The following is a 12575-nucleotide window of genomic DNA, read 5'->3' as shown; positions in this document are numbered from 1 at the left end:
TTCTTGGGTGCTGCCCCCAAGCTAGTCAGAAGTGTCATAGCTAGTGCATCGCTACCCTTTTCTATTGACATGTGGTCTAGCAACCTCTTGTGCAAGAGCTTAGATAGACTAAGGTCTACATCAAGTGTTTCTACTTCTCTTGCCTCTTCTTCTATGGTGATTTCTACAGCCAGATCCAAGATGCACTAGATTGGTCCTAGTTTAGTCTCTTTCCTTTGCTTGACTACCCATTGGTTGTGTGTGAATCTTGCAACTTGCCTAGTGATGTCCCTTTTGATTTTTCTTTCCACTTCTATGTTTTCTATGATTTATTTTTCCTCTCTTCATCTATGTTTGATACGGGTATGATGGTCATAGAGTGACACTAATTGTTGAATATCAATTGGAAACTCCGTTGCATCAAACTCCAAGAAGTCATTGTTTGAGCTTGTTCCTGCCATAGTTTCTGGGTGTTCTTGTGTGACAAGTGTTTCAATGAGGCTAATGAGCCCAGATAAAGTGCTAGGGGTTCCTATGGGGATTCTTTCCAAGCTCGGAAGACTCTCTTCTTTTAGTGAATGAGGTGTAGTGTGAGCGCTTGCAAGTTCTTTCACCTTGTTGCATTGGAGCCCCCCATGGCTAGGATGGCACTTTGAGTCTCTTTTTTTTTTGGTATGGTAGTTCTCTTCAAGGTTTGGATGTGTACACTGACCTTCTCTCTTTCAACACTCCCATCACACTCAAAGTTCCTTGTTTTAGTTACCCATGTCATCCAAGTCAAGGACATGCACCCTCTCAATGGATTTATAGTATTTTAATCCCTAAGAAGTCCTTGGTGCCTCTTGTGGTGTTTTTTCATGTGAAGATACATTTTCCTATCTCCTTCTCACTTCTCAAGTTGCAGATTCTTTAGTCTCTTTCTCTAATCAATATTTTCTTCTTGCGTGTGACTGTACTTGCTTTCTTCCCTCAAGATCACAAGATTGTAGACTTTCACCATTGTTTACTCCAATGTGTGTGTGGTATTACCAATTCGATGGAGTTTTGTTTAGCTTACAGCTTCCTTACTACTCACTTGAGTTTGTCTAACACTCAAACCTCCCCCTATGGTGTCCTTGGCAAGATTCTTGTGGTTGCAATCAATGTGGATCTTTCAATCAAAGTTACCTAGAGATGGTTATGATAGTGATACTGATATCCTTCTCGCAATGTCGATATTGGGCTCTAGTGCAATGTGCTCAATCTCTCCCTTTCAAGAAATAGAAGTATCCTCAAGTCGCCGTTACACTGCCGAAGCACAATGAGTGAGGCTCTACTCTTATGGTTCTTCAAGTTGCTTCTAATACCCTTGAGGGTGTGAACTAGTCTTCTCTGTAGGTGTTGCTTCTAATACCCCTGAGGGTGTGAAATAGTCTCTAGGGTGTTGTGATACTTATTTTTAATTGTCAAGCCCTTCTAAACACAACTTCTCTTTGCTCTAAAAGTCACTTGTTGTTGCATGCCCCCTTGCCCCCCCCTCCGAGTTAGTAATGGACCCCACTTATCATGGACTAAGTCCTTGGTGGTGTGCAAATTCCTATCAAACTTCAATCACGTTTGACTCAATTACTAGCTTGGCACTTAAGTGGTTTTAATGTTCTAGTAGTGCGGTTTGCAACTCCTGAGGTATTGGCAATGTCAGTGAAATGGTTTGGGTGGCTGCTACGCACACTGATGTTTCCCTACTAAGTTTGGTGGTGATCAATGTGGTGTCGATGTCTTGCCTTCCTAGAACTTCTTAGAAGTCACACTTATGAGGCAGTACAAGGGGTGTTTAAGGAAAGCGGCCAAGGCCTAAATTACAACTTTAGTCACTTTCCATGCCTAAGAGACTCACAATGAGATGTTTTAATGTTTACTCCCCAACACGGTTAACTTATTTTGCAAAAAAGAAAATCTCTCACTAACTATGCAGAGAGGGAGATATATTGGAAATGTAAGTGTGATTACCTTAGCATCGAGTTGCAACTCTTGATTCGCCTTAGTGGTTTTGTGGTTGCGGTTGCTTCTCGCGAGCGCTCACAATTTTCTTCCCGGCACTGCAATTTGAGTCAAGCCCTTAGCCTTATAAGGTGCTGTTCCCAAATTCTACTTTTGCATTCCAATACCTTTGGGGTAAACACTTAGGTTCCCTTAGTGTGCTTTTACAAAGCACAAGCCTTTACTTTTGGCTCTAAAAGCACGTGAACTTGCCTTTGGCCACAACCTTCTAGAAACTTTCTTATAAAGAAGCGATTTTGTGTTACACTTCTCAAACCAATGGGTTAACGTATAGGCTCACTCTCAGACCATTGAGTTGACACTACGTTTGGATCATTGGATGATTACTCGAGGCATTAGAACTATGAATTGAAACATTGAGCACTATCAATTGGAGCATTGGCTACTTATAGTCAGCTTATCATGTTATTACTTGGAGCATTGGCTTATCACATTACCACTTACTCGGATCGATGGATGATGAATCTTTCAGCTTATTTCTTTGACGTGTTGAGGCAATATCATTTGACAACGTTTGAAGTGGTGTATATTACTAATCTGTTGAGGTTAATGATCATGCCAAGATCATAACAATCATATGTATGGAGAGATGCTAATCTTGCTCTTTGGGGTAATTAACTAGCATCAACTTAGACCAATGGGTTGATCTCCAAGCTCGGATCATTGAGTTGACGTGTTCACCCCATGCACGAAGAAATATAATTTGATTATGTGAGATATCGGCAGTCAAACCAACAAATTGATCTTGCAGACTTAGAATAATAGTGGTATTACACTCAGATCACAAGCTGATGCAAGTTAAGATCACTAGTCATCGCGATGCGCTTAGATCAACCCATTGATGTGCTATGTGACACTCAGCTCAAGGTTAATGATCATGCCTTTGATGCTCTTGAAGAATTAATGATTGTGTTCATAGTGCTCTCAAGATGATGTTTTTTCTTGCACTTGGACAACAAATCAATGTCTTTACCCACACTCATACCTATGAAGGAGCTATCCTTTGGGTTGATTTTAATGATAGTGCTCTCGGCTCATCATGCCAAAGTGGCCATGATGTTCATGCACTTGAAGAGTTGCTTTTTTCTTGTGCTTGGACCAATGACTAGGATTCTTGTTGGGGCATCATGATGTTGGAACTTGGGACAATGCATGACTTGTGGCTAGGGTTAACCTCAAGGTTAGAGCTAGTGTTTGAGGTGCCTCTACTAGGGGTGACAGTTCATCTCCACTAGAGGGTATGATATGTGCTTCAAGAGTTCCAGTTGTTCTTGGATTACAATGGGCTTCTTAGTGTAGGTATGAGATTGCAAGGATCTCGAGGTGGGGTGGGCTTGCTCTACAAGTGTTTAGGGTCAAAGTTGGCTCTATGGGATTTTGATTCTAGATGACATGCATTAATCTTCTTGGAAGAAGCGTTGCAATGATATACCATCCATTGCACTTGAGTCAACTCTTATTCATGCTTGGAGCAATTCCTTGTGCTCCAATTCAAATCATTGTGCTCATTTGGAACTTGTGGTGGCTTGGTAGCTTGAGTTGGTGTAATAATGATTTCTTGGGTCACTAAGAGTATTCACTACACACACTCTTCCCTCACTTAGACCTTGATGGATCCTAAGGGTCCCACCAAGATGCTTGTGTCATATGTACTCCTTGTCTTGGCTAAGCATATGGTTATGAAGCTCTTGAGTTAATGGGGTCTCAAATATGATTTCACAATGATGATGGTATTGGTAGTGGCTTTAGGCCGTTGCCAATACCTATGGTGTCCCTACACAAGTTGAAAGTGCACTTTCACTAAGGATGGGAGTATCAATAGTATCAATGGTAATTGGTTCAAGATTTCTAGACGTGTCCCTCTTCTGGTCGAATTCTAGGTGTTTTCATTGAATAACAAGGCTCTCAATGCAAGGTGGCGATGGGACCATTTGTGGTTCAAGATTTCTAGATGCGTCTCTCTTTTGGTCAAATTCTAGGTGTTTTCATTGAATAACAAGGCTCTCAATGCAAGGTGGTGATGGGACCATCTATGGGGTTAGAATCTAGAGTCCAAGGTGTTCTCTAAAAGAAGTTGGATGCTCATCTCTTGAGACAAGGGACTGAGGCTCTCAAGCAACACTTTGTGCCACTAAGTCCAGCTTGGTTTGTATTGGGTTGTCAAGGTTTTCTATATGGAAGCACTTAAGGCTTAACCCCGGACTCCCCCACACACCTCAAGTTGGTATCTCTTGGATGATAGGAGCTTCAAATCCTAAGTCTCAAGGTGTTGGAAGTTGTGAGGTGACTGATAGCCTCTGCCAACTTCAATCTTGATCAAAAGGTCACAACTCATATGTGACTCAAGCGGATGGGATAAGTGGATGTTGAAAGCACTTGAGTCTTGCTTACAAGATGCTTAACCTATTTCATGAGGTTGGGTCCTCAAGGAGGTCTCCCAATCACTCATAGTGGTCCACGATGTATTGTTGTTAGAGGTTATGGTTTGCCTGGGATTCTGCAAGGTCGTAAGCTACCCCCTTCAAATTTAGAGTGGATTCCTTGCCAATGACTTGGTGATCTTCAATGTAAGAAGGTAGACCACCAAACTATGAGTAAGTCATTTCCTTAATCCTGAGAAAAGGCAAGCTCATTGCTAGGCAATGACTAATTGACCGCTTCCCATCAACCAACCTATCCACAATGAATGACTGAGCGCATAAGGTTCTTGCTGGTGCAAAATCTGAAATTCAGCCCATGGACTTGAAATTCCATGATGGAGAATGGTACAAGAGCCCATGATTACAATTTAGATGAAATTATGTTTATGAGAGTCCATAAACTAGCTTTTTTGGCCCTTGAAAAGCCTGCACTAAGCTCTAGCAATAGCCTTTTCTGCTACAGCCAACTCAATGCACCTCTTGGATTGGTAATAAAAATGATTCTTTGAACTAAATATGGGTATAAAATCCTTTCTTTCTTCAGTTCGTACCTCTCTAAACTATGCACTCCCTCGGGCCCTATTAAGAGCAGCTAGTTGACACCACGGAGGACTAACTCACTGCAATAGGTAGTGCCTATGATACCCATGGTCAATGCTTGATGATTATCAAAGAAATTTCATGCTTGTGGCCTGATTTGGCTGAATACCATGAGAGTTTTGATAGTTTGCATAGTTTGGTTTAGACTTTCACTAGATAACTAGTGACACCACCGTAGCTAGTTTGCTCCTCTATTGGGTCAAGTGATTTGCCCAACCTAGGCCTCAACTTCCAATCAAAATTTAGTACTTTTTTTGCTTCTATCACATATTAAATTACAAAAATTCCCTGTATGATCATTCAATAAAAAACATGACCAATAATAGGTTCCCTATAGGCCTCCTAAACTAGCTAGTCAAACCCTATCTAGCTCCTGCACTTATACTTCATATAACCAATGAATTTTCAAAAAACTTCAATGATTTCTAGGAGTTCAAAAAATAAATTTCAATAATCAAATCATCTAGTTGCTTGGACAAAACACTTTCAATCACAAGCTTGATGATCACACTATTTCCACAACAATTAGACACTCACAAGTGTTCGGTAAACACCAAGCAAGAAATCACATATTTTTGATTGTTCATGACGATCCTACATTCCAAAACTAAAATTTTTACTGAATTAACTAAAGTCAACATTCATCCCCATCGTTTTTTTGTTATATATGCATGTCATAGTCTCCTCAAGCTATATGTAGCACCTGTAACTAGATTGTTTTGTGGTGTTGTACTACCCTCTGTCATGAAATCTTTCTCACCCTTAACCCAAATGAATTTTAGTGGTGATTTAAAAAAAACAGTAAATTTTCAGCATAAATCATGTCTTTCAATATTTCCCATTCATGTCAAAATTTCATTCACAACAAGCGTTGCATCTAATTGTAACAAAGCATGACCGCTTCTATGAGTTTCCTCCACCAAGCTCTCAATTCAAAAAATTCAACTTAGCTGTAGTAAATCATCCATATTTTCATGCTCTTGGGATGTGTCTTTCAAACTCATTCATCACTAGCATTGACACGTAGTCAAGGGATTTTTTGGAAAGTTGGGTGTTGACTACAACAACTAGTTAGTTACCATCAAACTTCTAGCACATGATATGCTAATGCATCTTATAATGAAAACTCATAAAAAGCAATAAAATCTTAGATTTTTTTGGTGCAAATTTTCATGGCTTATCAGCCCATCACCAACGTATTTCACTTGTTGTCTATGGTCGAAAACTTGTCAAGAGAGATTCCATTTGGTCCAAACGAAAACAAAATGTAAGACCACCGTCTCTACATGCTAGATCTAGACAAAATGATGCATATCAATTATACACTCTCTCAAGTCAAGTTCGCTCATGGTCTCTCACCTCATGAGGTTTTCTACCATCTCATCTCACTCTCTTGTCTCTCAGAACTTCTGTAAGCATGAGATGGCTACATAGCAAATTGCTTTGCATTAGTTGTAGGAATGATTTACAATAAGGTTTCCCACCAAATATATGTGGCCTTTGAATTTAAACTTGGGCTAGAACTCTTATCTGAAGGTGCCCATTGCTCGCAATCTCTTGATGGCCACTCTTTGAGTCTAGTGTCTTGTCTAATTGTCCAAACTCATTCACTCACATGCCATTAAATTGTCAAGAATTGCGTGGTGGGGGGACTTGCTTGAGGTGCTGCACCAAACACACACTGTATACACAAGAGGAAGCTCACTCAAGAATACAAGAAGAGAGATGGAGGCCAAAATGTCTTCTTGTTGGTTTCTTCTTCTTCTTCCACACACAATACAATGTACAGAAAGTATAGATAAGATACAACACAAAGGAAAGTGGCCTTCTAAGTCAAATAGTACATAATCGACTACACTAATAGACTGGCGCTATATCTTTGCTAGATGTAGGTACGTGTAACAAACTAAATATAATAAGTGATAAGTCAGTGGCCATGTGAGTATCATAATGACCACCAACATGCTAAGTGTAGACGTGCGGACCCATCTAGACAGGCGGTCCATCATCAATGTCTGCACATGTTGAGCTTGCCATCTCAACACTCCCCCTCAAGCTCAATTCTATCTCTGCAACTCCAAGTAAGCTTCGGAACTTTCGAAGCTTCTCTGCACCCAATGCCTTTGTGAAAGTGTCAGCTATCTGAACCTGTGTACTTACATATACCAAGTCAATCTCTCCTGCAAGTACTATCTTCTCTCTCACAAAGTGGTAGTGCACCTCAATGTGTTTTGTCCTAGCATGGAATAGTGGATTCCTAGCTAGCTGTATGCTGCTCATGTTGTCAGAATGAATGACAAATGGACCATCTCCCTGCACGTCCAAATCAACTAATAACTTTTGCAGCCATACCACCTCACATGCTGCCATAACAGCACCTCTATACTCAGCCTCTGTACTCGATAAAGCAATTGTAGGTTGCTTTTTGCTACTTCATGTAGTAACTGCTGCACTACCAAGGGAAAACATGAATCCACTTGTAGATCTTCTGTTTGACATGCTACTAGCCCAATCTGCATATGTGTATCCAAAGACGTGTATGTCCTTACTTGCCTCATAAAAAAGTCCATAATGTAAAGTGCACTTCACATACCTCAATATACGTCTAACTGCATCCAAATGAGGCTTTCTAGGCATTTGCATAAACTGACTGACAAGGCCAAGAACATAGCTCAAGTCTGGCCTTGTGATAGTCATGTAAATCAAACTCCCTACTATCCTCCTGAACATAGTAGGGTCTTCTATCTCATCCCCAATGTCTGCACACTCAACTTCACGTTTTGCTCCAATGGTACTGAAAGAGGCTTGCATACTGTCATACCATACTTGGATAACATATCCAAGCCATACTGCCTTTGGGATAGCCATATACCATCATCACATCTCATCACCTCAATACCAAGAAAGTATCTTAGCTCACCCAAATATTTCATCTCAAACTTCTTCTTCTTCAAGAAGTCCTTCACTTCAGCAATCCCATTGTCACTGTCACCTGTAATAATCAAGTCATCCACATAGACGACTATGAAGACCAAACCTGCATCTCCCTTTCTCACATAAAGTGAGTGATCAGCATCAGAAATACAAAATCCAATATTGCCAAGATACTCTCCAATCTTGTCAGACCATGCTCTAGGTGCTTGCTTGAGCCCATAGAGTGCCTTCTTTAACCTGCACACATATGTGGGATGCTCTAAATCCTCATAACCTATTGGCTACTCCATATACACTTCTTCTTGCAATTCACCATGCAAGAAGGCATTCTTAATATCCATTTTCTGCAAACTCCAACCTTTGGCTACTGCCAAGGCAATCACACACCTAACAGTTGCCATCTTAGCAACTGGACTGAATGTCTCTTCATAATCTATACCATATGTTTGAGCATAGCCTTTTGCAACCAGCCTAGCCTTATACCTACTAACCAAACCGTCTGCATTATGCTTGACTTTGTAAAACCACTTACAGCCAATATCTTTCTTACCCTTAGGTAAGGTTACCAAATCCCAAGTCTTATTGGCTTCTAATGCAACCATCTCCTCATCCATTGCTGCATCTTGATGAGCATGACCAACAGCATCCTCAAAACAAGTGGGCTCAACATCCTCAACTGGTTTCACCATATAAGCATAATGGTGAGCTGCATAACGTTCAAAACCAAATCTTTTAACAGGGTATCTGACCCTGCTAGATCTATGTACCATCGGATCACTCAATGGAGCCTTTACATTACTATGAGCTCTCTATACACATGTCATCCTGACTGAAGGAATGCCAAGCTCATCATCCAAACTCTCTGAACCACTAGAATCTCCATCAAATCCCAAATGACTGTAGATGCATCATTACCATCATCCAGCACTTTCTTCTTTCCTTTGTCCTTCCCTGTAACACTTAGAGATCCACGTGACGATGTGGGGCTACTCCTTAGTCTCCTAGACCAAGGGCTCAGTGTAGGTGTAGTACCAAATGATGTTTCTGGTCCACTAAGACTTTGTGATTCTTGTTTATCTTTCTACACATAGCTGTCCTGATCATTATCATCATCCAAAACATTACTAGTTACCAACTTTCCGTCTCATCAAAGATAACATCCCTGCTCACTCTGAACTCACCTGTGATAGGGTTATAATAGCGATACCCTTTCTGCTCTAAAGAGTATCCAATAAAAACACATTTTTCTGCATTTGGATCAAGCTTCTTCCGTAGCTCATCTGGCACATGAACGTATGCAACACAGCCAAATACCTTCAAGTGCAATACATCAGGCTTCTTGCCAGTAAAGCATTCTTCAGGAGTCATTCCATGAACTGCAGTTGTGGGAGTTCTGTTCATAATGTAGACAACAGTATGGATAGCCTCTGACAAAAAATGTTTGGACATATTCTTTTTAGCCATTAATGCCCATGCAACTTCTGCAATATCCCTGTTTTTTCTTTCTACAACACCTTTTTGTTGTGGGGTATACCTGCAAGTATATTGCCTCTTTATCCCATGAGTCCTCAAGAAGCCATTGAGCTCATTAGAGAGGTACTCTCCCCCTCCATCTAATATCAAGCACTTCAATTTTAAGCCTGTTTCTATTTCAACAGCTGCCTTAAAAGATTTGAAGTGCTCAAACACATCACTCTTTTCCTTCATGAAGTATACCCATAGCTTCCTTGAATAGTCATCAATAAATGTGACAAAGTGTTTGTTGCCACGAAGAGATACATTCTGTGTAGGCCCCCAAACATCTGTATGTACAACATCAAGTATATTTCTGCTAACTTCTCTGTAATCGAGAAGGGTTATCTTGCTTGCTTACCAAACTGGCATGCTTCACAGACTTTATGTAATTCTGCAACTCTAAAAGAAGGCAACCCTGTAACCAATCATCTGGACTGCATTAATTTCAGCCTTTGCACATTTGCATGTCCAATACGTTTATACCATATTTCAATATCTGCAACTGCTCCTTTCCTTTAGCATACATAGCAGTATCTATTGCAAGAATTCTAGCATCTAAAGTGAACATTCGGCCAACTCTACTTTCTTTTGCGACCAACCTACACTTATCATTAAAGTCTTCTACAAAACAACCTTTTGCATTGAATCGGACCTGCAACCCCTGCTCTACCATTTGGCCAACAGACACTAGATTCTTTGTAATTGATGGCACATGTAATACATCTGTTAGACTCTTTGTCTGGCCATCATACAAGGATAAGGGAACCTTTCCAATGTGTGAAATTGGGTGGCATGAATCATCACCCGTTTGCACATAACCTGGGTTTTGTAAGTCTTGCATCTCTCAAACCATTCAACATGACTGGTCATATGATTAGATGCACCTAAATCGACATACCATAGATCATCGTGTGTCCCCTTTCCTCTTAACTGCATTCATCATATGCTGCATAACAAATAGATGCTCATTTTTGTCTTCATTCTGTCATGAAGATGATGCATAGTTTCCTTGCTGCAATTTACCACTGCAAAAATCATCCTTCTTTGCATAGCAATGGGTTGCAATATGGCCTGTTTTGCTACAATAATGGCAAACAATAGCAGAATTTCCAGAGCCTCTTATCTGCCATCCACCTCTTCCTCTAGGGCTCCCCCTGCCTCTAAAGTTTCCTCTACCTCCAGAAACCTGGATTTCACCAAACTATTGATTGAACTTGTTTTGCTGGTTATTGCCAGCACGTCCCATACCATGGCCTCTTGGAGAGGATCTACCACGTCCCCTTCCTGAACTCGAGTAAAATTCTTGGACATGTTCACCTTTTCTTTCAGACGAATCACCCTGCATATTGATCTCTTCAGTAATCATGAGAGAGATCAGCTCATGAAAATCTGGAAATGGCTTCTATACATATACTGAAGTAACAAATGATTTCCACGCCTTCTCATTGTTAAGGCCACTCAGAGTGGATGAAACCAAATCATCATCATCCGACATTGCATCAATCGCTACTAAAGCATCTGCAATGCTCCTCACCTTCAATACATACTCATTGACAGACATTTTCCCTTTCTTCAAGGCATTCAACTCTTGCTTGAGTTGAATCTTTCGTGCCTTTGTATTTACTAAAAACATACGCTCAAAAATTGTCTAAGCTGCATGTGAAGTTTCTGCATTCTTGATATGTCCCAGCATAGTATTATCAATGAGACTGTAGATAGCCAGTACATCACCTTTTTGTCTTTCACATTCCACTCTTTCCATGCTTTTAACTCATCTGCAGTGTCGGAGGGATACCCAACTCTGGTTCCTTTTCTTCACCTGAAACAAACTCATAAAGGCCCTTTCCAATGAGGAAGTTCATCACACGAAACTTCCATGAAGGGTAGTTGTTCTTGTTGAGCTTCTCAATAATGGGATTTCCACTGTTCTCTGCCATTATCACAAACAAGGATACAACACAGCAAGCTAGTCTTCTGCAATCTTTTACAACACATTCATAGCAATACACCAAGCAACATTTTTCACTGATTGCTCAATAGTACATGTAATCTGCAACCTGTTTGCAGATAAACCTTATATTTGCTTCTTGCAAACACCTCAAAAATTACAGATTTGCAATCTGTAACCTGTGCATCCACTTTTGGTCAATACAGCCGAAATCACAGTGTACCCTCTCGAAACTGATGTCCGCAACCTTGTGGCTCTAAAACAGGGCCTAAAACAGCCTCAGATGCCCAAAATAACTACAAACTATCCTAAAGGGCCTTTTTGCAGAATATACAATACTCTGTTCACACACCAAATCTCATAGCAATATGAGATTTTTGCTTGACTCTGCTTCCGGTGCCTCCATAGGCACTATCCAAGAGAGAGAGTGGAAAAATGGGAGAGCTTTACACAATTTCTTTGATATTTCTTAATTCCTATCTTTTCTAGAGCACTTGATGCTTTTATGTTATTTTTGTCTTTTTTTTTTCTAACTTGATGAGTGCTCTTCTTATAGGCTTTAAATTTTTGTCAATTAGATACAATCATTATTCCTTTAGGCTATCACTCTTGAATGCTCCTTGGCTTTTGCGCCTCTTGCTTTTCTAATATTTGGCTTCCCTCAGTGTACTCCAATAGCTTGCTATTTCCCACTTCTTGTGGCTTCTTTGCAAATATGTTAACATGTAAATACAATTCAGCTAGGGGTTCCTCACGAGTGGTTGATTGTTGAGTAAGCTCATGGTTTCTTTCGGCAGAATGAGAGGTCTCCATAGTCTGTTTGGGTTTACCATGGTGGATCTAATGTCTTTTTTGATAGTAGCAATGATGATTGGTTTAGGTGTGGTTTGTTGTTGCAATGGGATTTGCGGCCTTGATGATGAGGTGGGTTTAGTATGGTCAACTTGTAACTTTTCCAAAGTCAAAGCATCCATGCAAGGCTGCTATCATTGTTCTTAAGTGTGGGTATGTGTGTGGGGTGGCTTAGGATAAGGCAATGACTCTTAAATAATATAAATAGTTTTTCTTAGTTTACTTAGAAAGCCAAATGTATGTGCATCCTTGATACTATCCTTGAGCATGTAGGAGGGCCTTGAGAA

Source organism: Lygodium microphyllum, chromosome 11, assembly GCF_053477565.2.
Source record: "Lygodium microphyllum isolate KBCC chromosome 11, Lygodium_microphyllum_v1.1.10, whole genome shotgun sequence".
Classification (NCBI taxonomy): Eukaryota; Viridiplantae; Streptophyta; class Polypodiopsida; order Schizaeales; family Lygodiaceae; genus Lygodium; species Lygodium microphyllum.
Note: the sequence above shows the minus strand (reverse complement) of the source record.